This window comes from Hyperolius riggenbachi, chromosome 1, assembly GCF_040937935.1.
Source record: "Hyperolius riggenbachi isolate aHypRig1 chromosome 1, aHypRig1.pri, whole genome shotgun sequence".
Classification (NCBI taxonomy): Eukaryota; Metazoa; Chordata; class Amphibia; order Anura; family Hyperoliidae; genus Hyperolius; species Hyperolius riggenbachi.
Genome location: NC_090646.1, coordinates 111,830,836 through 111,847,176, shown reverse-complemented (window position 1 = coordinate 111,847,176; position 16,341 = coordinate 111,830,836). Strand labels below are relative to the sequence as shown.

At 44.4% G+C, this 16,341-nt stretch overlaps 1 protein-coding gene across 1 annotated transcript in view; it reads left to right on the top strand.

The window, feature by feature from the left end:
• LOC137564430 (small integral membrane protein 24-like) overlaps positions 1-16,341 on the top strand; it is an 89,614-nt gene that overhangs the window by 22,906 nt on the left and 50,367 nt on the right. The window lies entirely within an intron of this gene.

The following is a 16,341-nucleotide window of genomic DNA, read 5'->3' as shown; positions in this document are numbered from 1 at the left end:
CATATGTGGGAGCACCCAGATCCGTAGTTAGATCCGTTAGTGTGCCGGGACCAGCTGGAGCTGTAATCCTACACTAAGCTAGATTCTGTTAAAAGCTAAAGTACTAGTTTGATTGTGATTATCTGTTATGACTTTTGCCTGCCTTGACTATCCTCCTGAACTCTGATCTTGCACCTCGATATTTCTGATACTCTGTTGCCGAACCCCGGCTCGTACTTTGACTCTGCTTCTGCCTCCTGATTTTGTACCCCGATATTTCTGATACCCCGTTGCTGAACCCTGCCTGTACTCTGACTCTGCCTTTGCCTCCTGATCCTGTACTTTATCTGTCCGTGTGTGTACGACCTGGCTTGTCCGACCTCGAGAACCGACCTTACCGTTAGAGGCGGTTCCTCGCTCTGTTAGCGATCCTTCCTCTTGAGGGTCACTTTCAGATATCCCTTCCTACTGTCAGTCTGACTCCTCCCGTCTTGGAGAGCTCAGGTCTGCGGAAGGAATCTGTGCAGTACTCCTTACTGCATTGAGGCCTTGTCCTCTTAGTGTTACAGTTACACCAAACACTACACTCTATTCAGGTGATCAGAGGTTAGTTTGTATATCGGATTATCGGTGAGACTGCAGTTCACTTATAATCTGGTATATATCTGTATTTCCGGTGATACTGCAGATCACCGGTAATCAGATACTCTCTGCGCCCACCGATCGTTACAAGGTGTGTGGCCTGAGTTCAGGGACGGAGTTTAGGGCACCAGAATGCCCGTGCCTACAAGCCTCTGAATTGTAAATTTGGCCTTGAGTACAAGCACTATCCTCAGAGTCTGACGGGGATATTGCTAGCATCCCAGAATATTATTATTATTTAGTATTAATATATCACTGACATCTTCCGCAGAGCTGTACAGAGTATATTGTCTCATCACTTACCTGTCTCTCAAAGGGGCTCAAAATATCCTCCCTACCATAGTTATGTATGTCTTTATGTATTGTGTAGTGTAGCATCATAGTCTAGGGCCAATTTTTAGGGGGATGCCAACTGATTTATCTGTATGTTTTTGTGATGTGGGAGGAAACCGATGTGCTTGGAGGAAACCCAAGCAGACATGGAGAGAACATACAAACTCCATGCAGATACTGCCCTGGCTGGTATTCGAACCAGGGACCCTGCGCTGCGAGGCGAGAGTAATAAACACCACGCCACGGTGCTGCCACGGTGGTGTAGTGGTTATCAAGAGCACATTTGGGCACCAGGGAAGTGGAAGATGTGCAGCAACCTCAAATGTGTGGGCTGAGCCACATATTGAGCACTAGTAGACCTAAGCCCGTATAAAAACGGGCTCTAGGTCTGTGTTGGAACGCCCCCTCCCCTCTCCTCCCCTCCTGTGACCACCGCCACCACACACAGTAAGCGCACATGCAGCCGCACGCACCCGCCGCGCAAGCACACGCCGGCCGCCCGCGAACACACCTGCCCGGCGGCCCCCTGGCCCGTCCTGCTCCCTGTCCAAAGGGTGTCCCTGCGGCACATGCGCAGTAGCGCAAACACAGGGACACACACATGGACACGGGACGCAGAGACACGGGGGTTTTATTATAGAGGACTAGTAAAAAGGCCCGCCCGTTAAACGGGCACTAGGTCACACCCGCTAGCCCCCCACCCCACGATGCACGCACATACGCGTCCTGCTTGCATGTTCCCCACTACTGTCTGAAGTATACGCACACAGAGAGCTGCTTGCTTGGCAGTTGGAAAAAGCTGTTATTTCCCACAATGCAATGAGAACCTCTGTGAACCACACACAGCAAATTGTCAGGTCCGGCCCTGTGTCCTTACTGTCCTGGCTGCGCACATGCTCAGTTCAAAAAAGCCAGGAACACACAACCAGTTGATGATGCAGGGACACTTGCATTTTATTGTTTAGGTTACACTAAAAAGTATATGAACTGTATTACTGTGGCACTCATCATAATTTCGTATACGGATTTGGGGTGAGGGTGCAGCTGTGAAAAAGGTTACATTTCCGGTTTCTCCTGATTAAATGTGTTAGATCAGAATCATTTTTTTCAGAATTCTTTTATTTTGCCAAATAAGTTTGCACTTTGGCTAAGGTCACACTTGTCAATGCGGAAAACCATCAGTTTTCGGCTATGGGCGTATTTGCATTTTTTCGTGTGCGTTTTTATGCCTTTTTCATGCATTTCCATTTTTTCTTTAAAGGGAAGGTTCAGGGAGGGTGGGTAAAAAATCAAAATCAATTTCCACTTACCTGGGGCTTCCTCCAGCCCGTGGCAGGCAGGAGGTGCCCTCGCCGCCGCTCCGCAGGCTCCCGGTGGTCTCCGGTGGAGCGCCCGACCTGGCCAGGCCGGCTGCCAGGTTGGGCTCTTCTGCGCTCCAAGTCCTGGTACTTCTGCGTCCCACGCCGGCGCTCTGACGTCATCGGACGTCCTCCGGGCTCTACTGCGCATGCGCAGTAGTTCTGCGCATGCGCAATAGAGCCCGGAGGACGTCCGATGACGTCAGAGCGCCGGCGTGGGACGCAGAAGTACCAGGACTTGGAGCGCAGAAGAGCCCGACCTGGCAGCCGGCCTGGCCAGGTCGGGCGCGCCACCGGAGACCACCGGGAGCCTGCGGAGCGGCGGCGAGGGCACCTCCTGCCTGCCACGGGCTGGAGGAAGCCCCAGGTAAGTGGAAATTGATTTTGGTTTTTTACCCACCCTCCCTGAACCTTCCCTTTAAATATTCATATTTAAAGGGGCACTACAGCGAAAAACTGTCAAATTTTAAATATGTGCAAACATATACAAATAAGAAGTACATTTTTTCCAGAGTAAAATAAGCCATAAATTAGATTTCTACTACCTACTGTGACAGCAACATAGGAGAAAGGGGACAGACGATCACACTTTATTATGTGTGATTTTATATATCTTGGTAACAGAGGAGTAACTATGGGTGGGCAAGAGGAGACACTTGTCCCCGGGCGCAGCACTGAGGGCACTCACCACGGCCATAGCACCCCCACACCTCGCTGGCTGCCCCAAGTGCCCCTACTTCTCTACCTCCCTCTGCAGAAACATTAACAGCAGCAGAATAAGGCTATCCAAAGGGGGCACATCTGACTATCTAAACAAGGTGAAGGGGGGCACATCTGGCTAACAAATGGGGCACACATTTGGCTATTTAAAGGAGGGCACATCTGGCTATCTGAATGGGGTGAGGGGGCACACATAGCTATCTAAATAACTTTTGACTCCACCTATGGCCGTGACCACATTTTGATGTGTGGCCACACCCATTTTGTCCAGAGGGGGGCACAAAAACTGTCTTTGTCCCCAGGCACTGAAAACCCAAGCTACGCCTCTGCTTGGTTTAAAGCCAACTGTAATTTATAATGTAGGTTCTAATTCATATTAATTACTGAAATAAAAGGACTTACCGTATGTACGATATTCTAATATCTCGAGTTTCATCCTGTATAAAAACTCTAATCTACTAATTTTGATGCAAGTGAGGGGTCCCCACTTTTGGCACCTAATCATTAATATAAAATCCTGTCCACGTTTTCTGTACCACTTCTGTTCTATAGTGTTCAATGACACTTTTTTCAGCCCTAGTAAATCAACCTCAAATACAAGAAAACAACGTTGTTTCTCTTTGAACACAAAGTTATTCCTTCTGGTGTTTTCTGTAAGATTTATTGTTTGCAAACATAACCTAAACTGCAATTTTGAGTATAATGGCACAAATGCTAACTACATCTGCCACTCAGTGCTTTTGATCTGGAGTAACCAGTGACTGTTTATTGAGCAACGTGTACTATGATAGTTGGAAAAGTTTCTGGAATGTTAAACAACTTAATGAATGCTTATCTCTAGTTACTAAAAGCAACACATATTAAGTTAAGTCATAAAAATATTTGACAAGTGCATGGTTTTTAAAATGCACTATCAAATCAAATATGACTTTATTCCGTTATATACTCAACAGATGGGACATGGTCCAGGAAAATTAATTTATCTAGTATCATAGGATAATACTAGTATCATGGGATAATTACGTGACACTAAATCACCAAGATAAAACAACTCTTGGAATTTTTTCCACCACATGGCTGAACTGCTCACTTGTCATAAGAATGACCCAAGAAGTGAAGGTGCCTTACAGTATATGCTAAAAATGATCAGCGGATTATGGGTATTAAGACTGCACTAAAGAAAAAAAAAAAAAGAATTAAATAAAATAGATTAGAATCTTAGGTACATCAAGGCTCTGTTCTTAGACCCCTTCTTTTATCCATCTATGCACATTGTCTCAGGCAACGAATAAGCGGCTTTGGATTTCAATCCAACACACTGAAAATGGAAGAATTTGCCCAGACTTTATTTGATCCAAATGTATCCCTTTACTTCAAAATCCCTTAACCGTTGATTAAAAATTCATGAAATTTGCATTTTAAGTCTTACAATGGCCAATTTTGTCATCCTAATAGAAAATTAAAAAAAATCTAATGGAAATTAAACACTAGGGCATTTTTGATTGATATCTGATCAAAGCATTAATCAAGCATTTGGTGATGAGATGCGGTGGATGCTAGTTCATTGGCATCCCCATGTTTTGGATACAGATTGGGCTCATGTTCCTTTCATACTCTAGAGTTCTGCAACAGCTGGAGGGCCAAGTTTGCACATGCCTGGTCTAGACGCAAGGATGTTGAACTACAGTTGTCCGAGGCCTGAGGTCATCACACATTTTGGCACAGCTTGAATGAATTGATGGAACTGAATCAGGAAAGGTGTTGTTCATCACGTAGAAGACATTTATCCATTTCCCTGTCCGTCCTAAACCCTGGCATGAATATGGCCCTGAACTGAAGGTTGACCCCTGTGCTCTAGAGCCATTTAGGAGAAAAATGAAAATAACCAGCATTGATTTAGAATGTGTAAGGCAGAGTTCCCCAACCCTGTCCTCAAGTCCCACCAACATTACATGTTTTGCAGGAAGCCACAAACATGCACAGGTGGGGTAATCAGTGTTGCAGCAGAGCTGATTAATTACCTGTGTGGCTTCATACAAAACATGCACTGTTGGTATGCCTTGAGGACAGGGTTGGGGAACACTGGTGTAAGGAACCCAGAGTGCCAGAAGAATATGCAGAGACAACATACACACTTACTGCAGGTGGTGTCTTTAACCCTTTCTGGACCAGCACCCTCTGCCCCCTTAAGGACCAGAGGGTGCTGTTTCAGCAAACCGCCACTTCCCGACGAATCGCTGCAAGTTACCGTCGCTCCCGCCGGACACGCCGCTCTGTCCCCGCCGCAGGCTGCTCTCTCTGCCGTCTCTATGATGGCAGAGCGCAGTGCGCCGGTCAGGAGCCGCTTTCATTGGCTCCTGACCCTGTCACTCCATGTAAGCCAATGGGAACGGCTTACATGAATGACAGGGCCAGGAGCCAATGAAAACGGCTCCTGCCCGGCTCACAGTGCTCTGCCGTCATAGAGGCGGCAGGGCATCACATTGCGGCGGGGGCAGAGCGGACCGAGCGACGCGGACGGGCTGGGGTGCGCGGTCAATGGGACGTAGAGTTTACGTCCGGTCAGGACCGCAGCGCCCCCTACCCGACGTAGATTCGTACTCGCTCGGTCCGAAAGTAGTTAATGGGATTCAAAATGAAAAATTGTGTATTATCTGCAGATGAGCACCGGGAGGGGGGGGGGGGCATCAGGTTTCACCATAGCAGGGGGTGACACCCAGGCAGAAATGGTCGAGGCCTTTTAAGTGTACATTAAAAAAAAAATCTTGTATCTATTAGGGCTTGTTCACACTTTTTTAAGCACCGGCATCACCGTAAAAGGGCTCGTGCAATGATTCCCTATGAGTGTTCATATCTGAGCGGCTCAATGACGATCCGCTGACGAAAGCACTGCCTGTACTATTTTTGGGGCGATTTGCCTCAATGGAAGGTATAGGGAAATTGAAAAACGGTTGAAAAAGCGCTGTGTATAGCAATTTCCCCAGCGCTTCCATGAATACATCTCTGCAAAAGCGCTTAGAAAAAACGCTTAATTTAAAAAAAAAATTGCATCCCGCAGGTAAGCACCGGGAGGCGCTAAAAAAGATCGCAGACAAAATTGCTGGCATCAGCTATTGCAATTTTAGATGTGAACAAGGCCTTACTGAGCATGTGCGGGCTGCTTGAGAGCCATTCGCCAGGACTTTGTCCATAGCCCCACGCCCTTTTCCTGTCAGAATTGTGTTCAAATGAGATGCGTTTCTTGCTGCTTTGCTATCTCTCTTTGGAAAGGAAGACATGGCAAGCGTGACTCCATTTCCTTTCCTAATCTTTTGCACTCCAATGATGTGGAGCAGGCACGTGCAGAAGGGGGGGCTCTGGGTGCCCAGGCACCCCCCTTTTTACAATTTTCAATAAAAAGGCCCTTTTGGCAAGTAAAGGAAGCTCCGCCCCTGACCGTGATAAGCCCCACCCACCCGTGGTAAGCTCCACCCCCACCCAGGACACTCTGGAGCATAGAAGGCCGATGTGCAAGAGGTGGCTCATTTGCTGGTGAAACAGAGAGGAGAAGAACTACTGTGAAGCCTCTTGCAGATGTTAACCCTGCCCACTATTCCCCTGTTGTGGAGATGCTGTTCTGACTGACACTGACTACCAAAAGGAATTTCTTACAAGGAGGAAGTGAGGTGAGGCTCTGTGGTGCACACAGTAGAAGAAACAGTTACAACAGGTACAGATCCTTCTGTATGGGGAAGGGATACCTCAGATGCCTCATAGCAGTGGCATTCCTGCTGCTTTTTCACACAGCCCATTCAGCAGTGACAGCTAATTGTGCACAAATCATGTGGAGCTCATTAGAAATAAAGAACCAGGCCCAGCTTTCCTGCAGCTATAAAGGGGGAGTAAAGTGTGAAACATATGGCAGATCAAGCTTTCCTCTAAGTGCAGTGCATAAATCATTATGGAGTGCAGTACATGGTCCTTTTCTTCTGAAAGAAGTCAATGTGTGATGGCTGAGGCTGGGTGGGGAGGCGCAGATAACCAAGAACGCTGCGGGGGGGGGGGGGGGGGGGGGAGTTTACATGTCACTGCAGGGCAAAGTCTACTGTGCAATTGGGGGGGGGGGGGGTGTAAGGTTCCTTTTTTAAATTTGAGCACCCCCCACTTAAGTGACCTCTGCACGGCCCTGATGTGGAGGGTACCTGCAGGGTACAGCAACACTCTTATTTTTGCCTGGAATGGTAGAGTAGGAGGACAGCATTGTCAGGTCTGAGGAATGCTGCCCCCAATGGAGGAAAAAAGGAGCCACCATGACTGTGAAGACATCATGCTGCCACTTCAGCTGCATGCTGTCCTGCACTTCCTCCCAGAGTCTCAAAGGTGTCACACCCACGGCACAACAGAGGAGAGTTCAGTAATTGGGCGGTGCATGGTATCAGTCTGGGGTTCTCTGTGACTTTGCTGGAGGATAATCCTGCCTGGCAAATAGGCTTTACACTGGCATGTTCTAATAGGTATTTTTTCTGCAGAAAAATAATTTCTGTTAAAATGCTGTTAAGAGTTCACAAGTTTTTATTTGGATGGCAATACATTATTGTTGTAATTCTATGCATTTTTCTAGTCCTTCTAACATTAAAGTGGACCTGAACTCAGAAGTCCTCTCTGCTCTAAAAGATACGCAATAGCATACAAACTTTTAAACAAAAACCATGTCTTTGTTACAGCTGATACAAATCCTAAAATAAATCTGCACTATTTCTACTTCCTGATTCACAGAAGCAGACATACAGTGGGATGCGAAAGTTTGGGCAACCTTGTTAATTGTCATGATTTTCCTGTATAAATTGTTGGTTTTTACGATAAAAAATGTCAGTAAAATATATCATATAGGAGACACACACAGAGATATTTGAGAAGTGAAATGAAATTTATTGGATTTACAGAAAGTGTGCAATCATTGTTTAAATAAAATTAGGCAGGAGCATACATGTGGGCACCACAAAAAAGAAATGAAATCAATATTTAGTAGATACTCCATTTGCAGAAATTACAGCCTCTAAACGCCTCCTGTAGGTTCCAATGAGAGTTGAAGGTATTTTGGACCATTCCGCTTTACAAAACATCTCTAGTTCATTCAGGTTTGATGGCTTCCAAGCATGGACAGTTGTCTTTAACCCCCTAGGGAACGGCTGCCTACCCCTGCTTAAGGACGAGGCATTTAACATGCAGGGGGGGGGGGGCGTGTTTGGGGGGGGGGGGGGCGTTTCAGGAAGCTGGATCCCTGCTTGGGTTTGCTGGGCTGTGTGTCTCCTGCCTCCAGATGTCCCCCCTTTCGCCAGCAGCCTTTACTCACCTCCCAGGCTCCAGCGATGAGCAGTTGTAGACACCTCCGCTCTCTCGCTGGCTTCCCGGCTTGTGCTGACACTAAGTGCTGAGTCCCGGCTTGATGGCTTCATTTTTTACCATAACAACCAACAATTTATACAGGAAAATCATGATTAACAAGGTTGCCCAAACTTTTGCATCCCACTGCATTGTTAAAATCCAGTGCTTTCACATTGGCTTATCTGCCATCTCTGCCTTTGGCAGTCATGTGACACAGGGGAGAGATCGGATTACAGTTTGTGATTAGACACAAATGAGGGGGAATTGCACAGGCTAAATGCTTTAAATATATACAGGGTGCTTTTCTTTAGGTTTTCCTTCTGTCCTGTGCAAGAGTTCAGGTCCACTACAATAATATTATTGTATTACTAGCTGATGGCCCGGGTATGTATTTGGCTGGTGTTGGCTCCACCCATTTTTTCTTACCCTAACACACAATTACTCAATGACCTAGTTTGTGAGCATTGCAGTCTTTGGCATCAATAGTTTGCAGTGAAATGAAACAAATCTGATTGGCTGTGCTCCACCCCCTTTTCTGAATTTGAACCCCAGTCACCCAAAGACCAACTGTATCAGGTTTGAGGCTTTAGCAGTGGTTTAGGTTTGGCCTCCCTTGACATGGAAAAGGCTTTCAACACCATAGACTGGACCTTTATGATAGCTGCTCTGTGCAAAGCTGTTATAGGAGTGTTTCTCCAGGACGTACAGTGTTTATACTAGACACCCAAAAACTCAACTTAAACTCCTCACCTATTAATATTCCCATTCAAAGGCAGGGGTGCCCTCGCCCATATTTGCTGTTGCCATTGAGCCTCTTGTGAATAGGATTAGGTCATCACCTGATATCCATGGTCTTTCCATTGCGGGTAAAGAATATGAGGCCAACTTATTCGCTGATGTCCTCCTCCTAACCCTCACTACGCCTCAAACCTCCATCCCTAACCTCTTTTTGCTTGTCAAGCGATTTGACACTATCTCCAAACTATCCATAAATATTGCCAAATCGATTCTCTTTGTTAATTTCCCACAATCACAAGCATGTAGTATGACTTCTGCTTTGGGCCTCACTCTCCAACATAGATTCATCACCTTTTTGGGAGGGAAAATCTCTGCAGACCTCTTCAACCCTATTAAACCCATGTTGAATAAATGGAAACAAGAACTGATCACCAACTATCTGTTGGACAGGAAGGTGCGTTATAATTGTACATATGACAATCCTGCCCTGTATCCTCTCTTTCCCACCCTCCCAATATTAGTCACCCAGAAATCCCTCAAGGACTTCCAACCAGCTATTTTTAAGTTTACCCCTAAAAAAAAAAATACGCAGAATTGGGCGTAACACTTTGAGCCTGAACAGGGCCCAAGTGGGCCTCAGTGTCCCTAACTTATTGAGCCATTATCGGGCTGCTCAAATTGCTCAAATGCACTCCGATCACAGCACTCCACTGCAGGCCCAAGTACAAAATGATCTTTTATCGCCAGCCACCTTCCTGGCCATACAGTTGTCCCCTGCTATCTCACCCGCTAAAGTACAAAACTGTTTCACCACCATCAGTCTACTCATTTTCCATCTGGCAATCCCTTAAATTTTGCAAGGGCCTTCAAATTTAACTTCCTACCTGCCTCCCCATCTTCGGGAATCCGTGCTTCCAGCCTGGTCTGGAGATTGGGGTCTTAAATCGTGAATAGTGGACTAAGTGCTGCAGCACTTTGACAAAAGGAAGTAGTTACTTCTTGCACATTGAAACCAATAATAAAGGTCCTTCATGGAGCGTATCTAAACCCAGACAGGCTCCATTCCATTGACCCATCTACATCCAACCTTTGTTTCAGGGGCTGTGGGCAACTGGGCTCCTTTGCGCATATATGGTGGTATTGCCCAAAGTTATTGGTCTAAGATTAGCGCCCTTATCAATATGGCTGTCGGCTATTGATCTCATTGGCCTTAGGTCATGTGCTCTTTCCCTGTGACTCCATTTTTGACTTTACTTGTGCTCTGTGTTCATTGCCTAGTAACAGTATGTTCACTGTTCAAAGACGTGTTACTGTCCCATTGGGATGAATATCTGCTTTTATGTTACTACAAAACTTCCAATAAAAAAACCTTTGAAACTAAAATGAACGATAGCAAAAAGACAAGGCAGACTCCGGCACTCTCCATACAAAACGAAATTTAAATACCACGACGAACAGGTACTTCAGGACATGTGGGGCCTGTCTAACACACCGCCCATCTACCTATATACAGGTGTTTACACTGACCCACCCACTGGAGGATGGAGGGAAAGACAGCAGTATAGTAAAAGCACTTAAAGGGGCACTACAGCGAAAAACTGTAAAATTTAAAGTATGTGCAAACATATATAAATAAGAAATATGGGGGCTGTGGTAAGTACAAAAAAACGAAAAAAAAAAACACAGAGACACCGGGAGCCCCAATGGTGTATTATCTTTGAAAAAAGGTCTATGAATAAGAGTAATAATACTCACAAGTATGGGTTGCTAACGAGGCAACCACTCAAGTAGGCTTGTGGGGAAAGCCCATCCCCACTCGGTCTTTTTAGCAGGTGGTCGCAGCTCCTTCAGAAGAAAAAAACTTCTCACCACGAACTGTTAGTGAAAAAAACAATCCCACTACGTGGGATGTTGTGCAATGGATATCAAGAAAGTAGGAGGCGCCCTTGTTGAATTGTATGTAAAATCACATATAAAGTAAATCGCCCACCTCATGAATGGAAACTTCACTCAGTAAGGGAGATGAGTAAATTTATTGGTAAAAAGCACTTCGGACAACGCGTTTCGCGGCACAAACCGCTTCTTCGGGTCAAAATAAGGTGCTAACAAGGTAAGGGATACTTTTCACCTATCGCATAATCGATTCCAAGGGGTTAAGTTAGCCTACCTCTGTGTCCGCAGGGGCACATATATGACCTTTTTATGTCTATACCACGGTCGCACTCCAATATGTGGCGTTTTATCCTACTTGCTCCGACCCCACCGGTTTTCTAACATAAATCCAACTGTTAGACACTTGCCTATCCATATAGCACTTGGGCTGTCCTCCAGCTAGTTACCTACTCTTCAAATAGCAGGACTCCGACCATAACCCCACATACCTCACAGGACTCCTACCTAGAACTTTTTTCTCGGCTAGGATTATCAAATAAATATTAAGATTAATCTCCTTGTCACTCATACATTTATCCATGTTTTATTTAGGGGCACAAAAGATGTGTAGTGAATTTGATTGTACTATAATGTTTTAATGATTGTTTTTTAAGTGTTATTCTTCCTTTGGGCATATATGGTATTTGATGTATACTGATTCCATATATATACATGTTTTTTTTTTTAAACAAGATGATCTCATTTACTCACTACATATATATATTATGTATATACTATTGGCACTATTATTGATGTCCTTTATCTCTGCGCTGCCCTTTTGCTAATCATGTTGGTTATATTATGGCATGCTGAGTGTCCATTGTTATTTATTTATTTTTAATTTAAAGCACCTTATTTTGACCTGAGGAAGCGGTTTGTGCCGTGAAACGTGTTGTCCCAAGTGCTTTTTACCAATAAATTTACTCATCTCCCTTACTGAGTGAAGTTTCCATTCATGAGGTAGGCAATTTACTTTATATGTGATTTTACATACAGAATTATTTGAAAATCCAACAAGGGCACCTCCTACTTTCTTGATATAAATAAGAAGTAGATTTCTTCCAGAGTAAAATGAGCCATAAATTACTTTTCTCCTATGTTGCTGTCACTTACAGTAGGCAGTAGAAATCTGACAGAAATGACAGGTTTTGGACTAGTCCATCTCTTCATAGGGGATTCTCAGCAAGGCTTTTAATCTTTATAAAGATATTCCCTAAAAAGGATTTAAACAATGATGCTGCCCAGCTTCCCTGCTTCCTACACAGTTTTTTGGCAGTTGGACAGAGCAAATGCCATTCACTAAGTGCTTTTAAAAATAAATATATCCCTTAGAATCCCATATAAAGAGATGGACTAGTCCAAAACCTGTCACTTCTGTCAGATTTCTACAACCTACTGTAAGTGACAGCAACACAGGAGAAAGGTAATTTATGGCTCATTTTACTTTGGAAAAAATGTACTTATTAAAATGTTTGCACATATTTTCAATTTTACAGTTTTTCGCTGTAGTACCCCTTTAAAGAGACTCTGAAACGAGTCTTAAAGCATGTCATTACTGTAAAGCACTATAGATAGTGCTAAACCGCCGCATCCCCGTGGCAAAACAAGCGGTTTATATCCCCCCAAAATCCGCTCTCCAAACTCGAGGGAGTGCATTCTGATGAGGTAGAGCTTAGCGATGTAGTTCTGCCTCTTAGCGCGTCAATCCCCGCTGATCGCCGCCTCTCCCCGCCCCTCTCAATCTGCCTTCACAGAGAGGGGCGGAGGAGAGGCGGAGATCTGCAGGGCGATTGACGCGCATGGAGGCAGAGCTGACGCTCAAAGCTCTGCCTCCATGAGCAGCAAAATCCACGACCAAGAAAGTCTTGGATTTTGCAGGGGGATTTGGTGGTATAAACCCCTCGTTTTGCTGCAGGGATGCGGCAGTTTAGCACTATCTATAGTGCTTTACAGTAATAACATGATTTAAGACTCGCTTTAAGAGTCTCTTTAAGAACTATATTCAAAAAGACAACTACTTGAAAAAAAAGCTCATTCCTCTTTTGAAACCCAGATTCCCCAGAGCATCCATGCATGAAATCATGATAGCTTCTCAAAGGAGTCTTTCATCCCTAGAGCCGCCCCAATTATTGCTTTCTACCATCTCAAGTCCCGCACATAACAGACAACCCACATCGGCATTGTGAGCTTCCCTCACATGTTCGATCAAGAGGGTGGCACCCACCCCATTCTTAATCAACCTCTCATGTTGCAGGAACCATTCCTTCAAAGGTTGGACTGTTTTGCCGATATCATCATCCGCAAGGACACCAAATACAGCATACAACGTGTCTGGTGCGGCAACTAATAAATTGTTTGACTCTCCAAGTGACTGCTCCTATCTGCACATTACTACTTTTCCTCATAGATCAACATGCACTGCAAGCATAATTGCCCTCCCACTTAAAAACGAATGATCGCTGCGGGTGGCATTTTCATTAAACAATGTTACACGATATCATGGGAAAAAAATCATCGTATGAAATATCCTTCGAAAAAAAAATAAAAAAAATCGCTTAGTGGGTATGGACCTTAAGACGCTGCCTTCAGTCTCTGTCCAAACCCTGCTTCCTGGGGAATCTGACAGAAAACTCAAAATGACCTAATATGCAGTTTACCTTCCACTGTACCTCTCCTATTCTTTTAGTTGTACCCTCAGAAGAGCAAGCTTCTCTTCCCTCAATCCTGTGATTTGTATTATAGTTTGTGAACAGTTTGTATTGTCTTAGTGTATCTTTTTGTAGCTCTGTATTTATGTACCCATGTTTGTTCTGTACTTTGGACAGTGCCACAGGAGAGGATGTAATAACAATAAATACATTTCTATCACAGAGCCCAAGACATTTCAGCACTGGGCACTTCAGCCAAAACCGTTTGCATCTCTACCCTTGAAAGATAATCACACGATATTACAATAATAAAAACCTCATAACATGATCTAGAACGCAAACTTCCTCCATAAATATTTATTTGAATGGATATGAATGAATAACAAATCACGGGTTCACTATAATTTAGTGGAATGAGACTAGATGGCCATTGCTTACCTTGACCAATAATAAGGTTCTGGGCATGCCAGTAATCATCTTTCTAAGATTATTTGGCCAACAAAGAAAAACAAACACCACTTCATTTGTCAACCACTTGCTACACGTTGTGCGTTCACAAAGGTGTTTGTATCCATGGCCTTGATTCACTAAACTCTGTAAAAACTGCCATGCATGCAGCAATATTACCAATATGAATGGCAGCAGAGCACCACGCGTTTCACACTTAGCATGGGGAGCCCAACTGTTACCATGGTAATACATGTTAAGCAAGTAACATAACTACAATAGAAACAACGTAGTAAAACATATAGTATATACAGGTACTCTTAATGCAAGTAGTGGTCTTAAAAATGCTAATTGGGCTGCCAAAGGAACCCAATTCCACAGTAGAAACCCTAAAGACAACGTAATGATGAAACCTGTTTGGTTTATAGCGGGCTATAATCTTTTACATGTTACATTGCAGTTGGCGGATTTTAGCGACCCTGCAGACAGCACTTAGGGCCTGTTTCCATTAGAGTTAAGAATCTCTTTTTTCAGTCAACAAAGTCGGAATTTGCGTGATACCAACACAAAGTATTGAGTCTGATTTTATTGCATCAGATTTTTGGTCCACACTAAAACCTGCTTCCAAATTTCAGACATTGTGGACGAATCGGACATAATGCTTTTCAATGGTCCCAAATATATATATTTTTTCATCAGAATTTATAACCTAATCCATGCTGTTTCCTGCCTATGTCAGTACATCCCGTTTCCTGTTTTTCTCCTCTGTGATCAGTGTATATAGACGTGGAGGAGCTTGTCTCCATAGTGCAGGCCCATTCCTGCCTATATGACAAGGGCCACTAGCGGTATCGGGACATACACTATACCAGAGAGCTATGAGAGGAGATTTCAGCATGTTTCTTTGTGAACTGAGACACCCTGCCACTGAAAGCTTAAAAAAAAACAAAAAAACAAACAAACAGACATGGACATTCATAGTGGACCTAATGAATGTGTAGAATGTCAGAGGAAACACAGTGGCAATCCACAGCAGGTATAGAGTGTGGGGAGGTGGGGGTAAACAGACACTGAGTGTAAATGCAGGTAGTGCCATGCAACAGTTGCCGTTATGCTAATACATTGTATAAGCTCTAGCCCAGATGTGATGGCAATACACACTGGTAGTTCCCTGTCAAAGATATGGTAATAATTAAAAAAAAACACTTAGTAGGCAAGATCACTTCTAAGCAGCACCTGCCTTATAAATGGTTTGCAGAAGCCAGTCAGCAAATTAAAGGCACATTATGTGCATTCAAACTGCACTACCATATTATGCAAGGGCAGAACTGCCCCAATAACCTCAAAATTAAGGAAGACCCTCAACTACAAATAACAGGTTGAACTCTAGTATTGATAAAAAACTTGAGTGAAATTTACCTTTAGTTGCACTATTTGCATTCAGCTGCACTACCAGAGGATGTTTCCAAAATGGTTTGCATGCAAAGGCATTTCATACTAGACCCTTTCACCACGATGAGGTGTGTGCAAAGAGGTGTGCAATACAGGCGGGGCCCCATGCACTTACACCACCCGGGACCCAGCTCTGCAAAACACACCCGGGGAGGGGGTCTGGAGCAGCACAGACAGCCCCCCAAAATCGTTCTCACCACCTGGGTGGACAATCCAGAACTGTGAACTGCCCCCACCACCAAGGAGATTCCCCACAAAACCTCCTACCTGATTCATACAAAAAACCCCCCAAAAAACTAAGGGCTGGTGCAGACCAAGAGCGGTTCTGAGCGTTTTTTTTTAAAATGCTTGCTGGTGGAAAACTGCTTGGCTAATGAAAGTGAATGGGATGGTGCACACCAAAGCGGTTCGTTTTTCCCCCAAACACAAACCTCGGGTCCTGCAGCATTTTTTAGATTTGAGGCCTCAATGTAAAGTGGAAAACTGTTCTGAAAAATGCTAGATTAGATCGGTTTTTAAAGCGGTGTTGTTACAGAAGCTGTTCAGTTACAGCTTTTACTGTAACAAAATATAACAACCGCTACACAAAAACGCTCCAAAAAACGCTAGGCATGTTTAGAAAATCTCTCTAACATGCCTAGAATCGCTCTGAAAAACCTCTTCAAAAACCGCTAACGTTTGTGGATCCGCTAGCGGTTTTTGGTGTGCACCAGCCCTTAGTAGGTAAG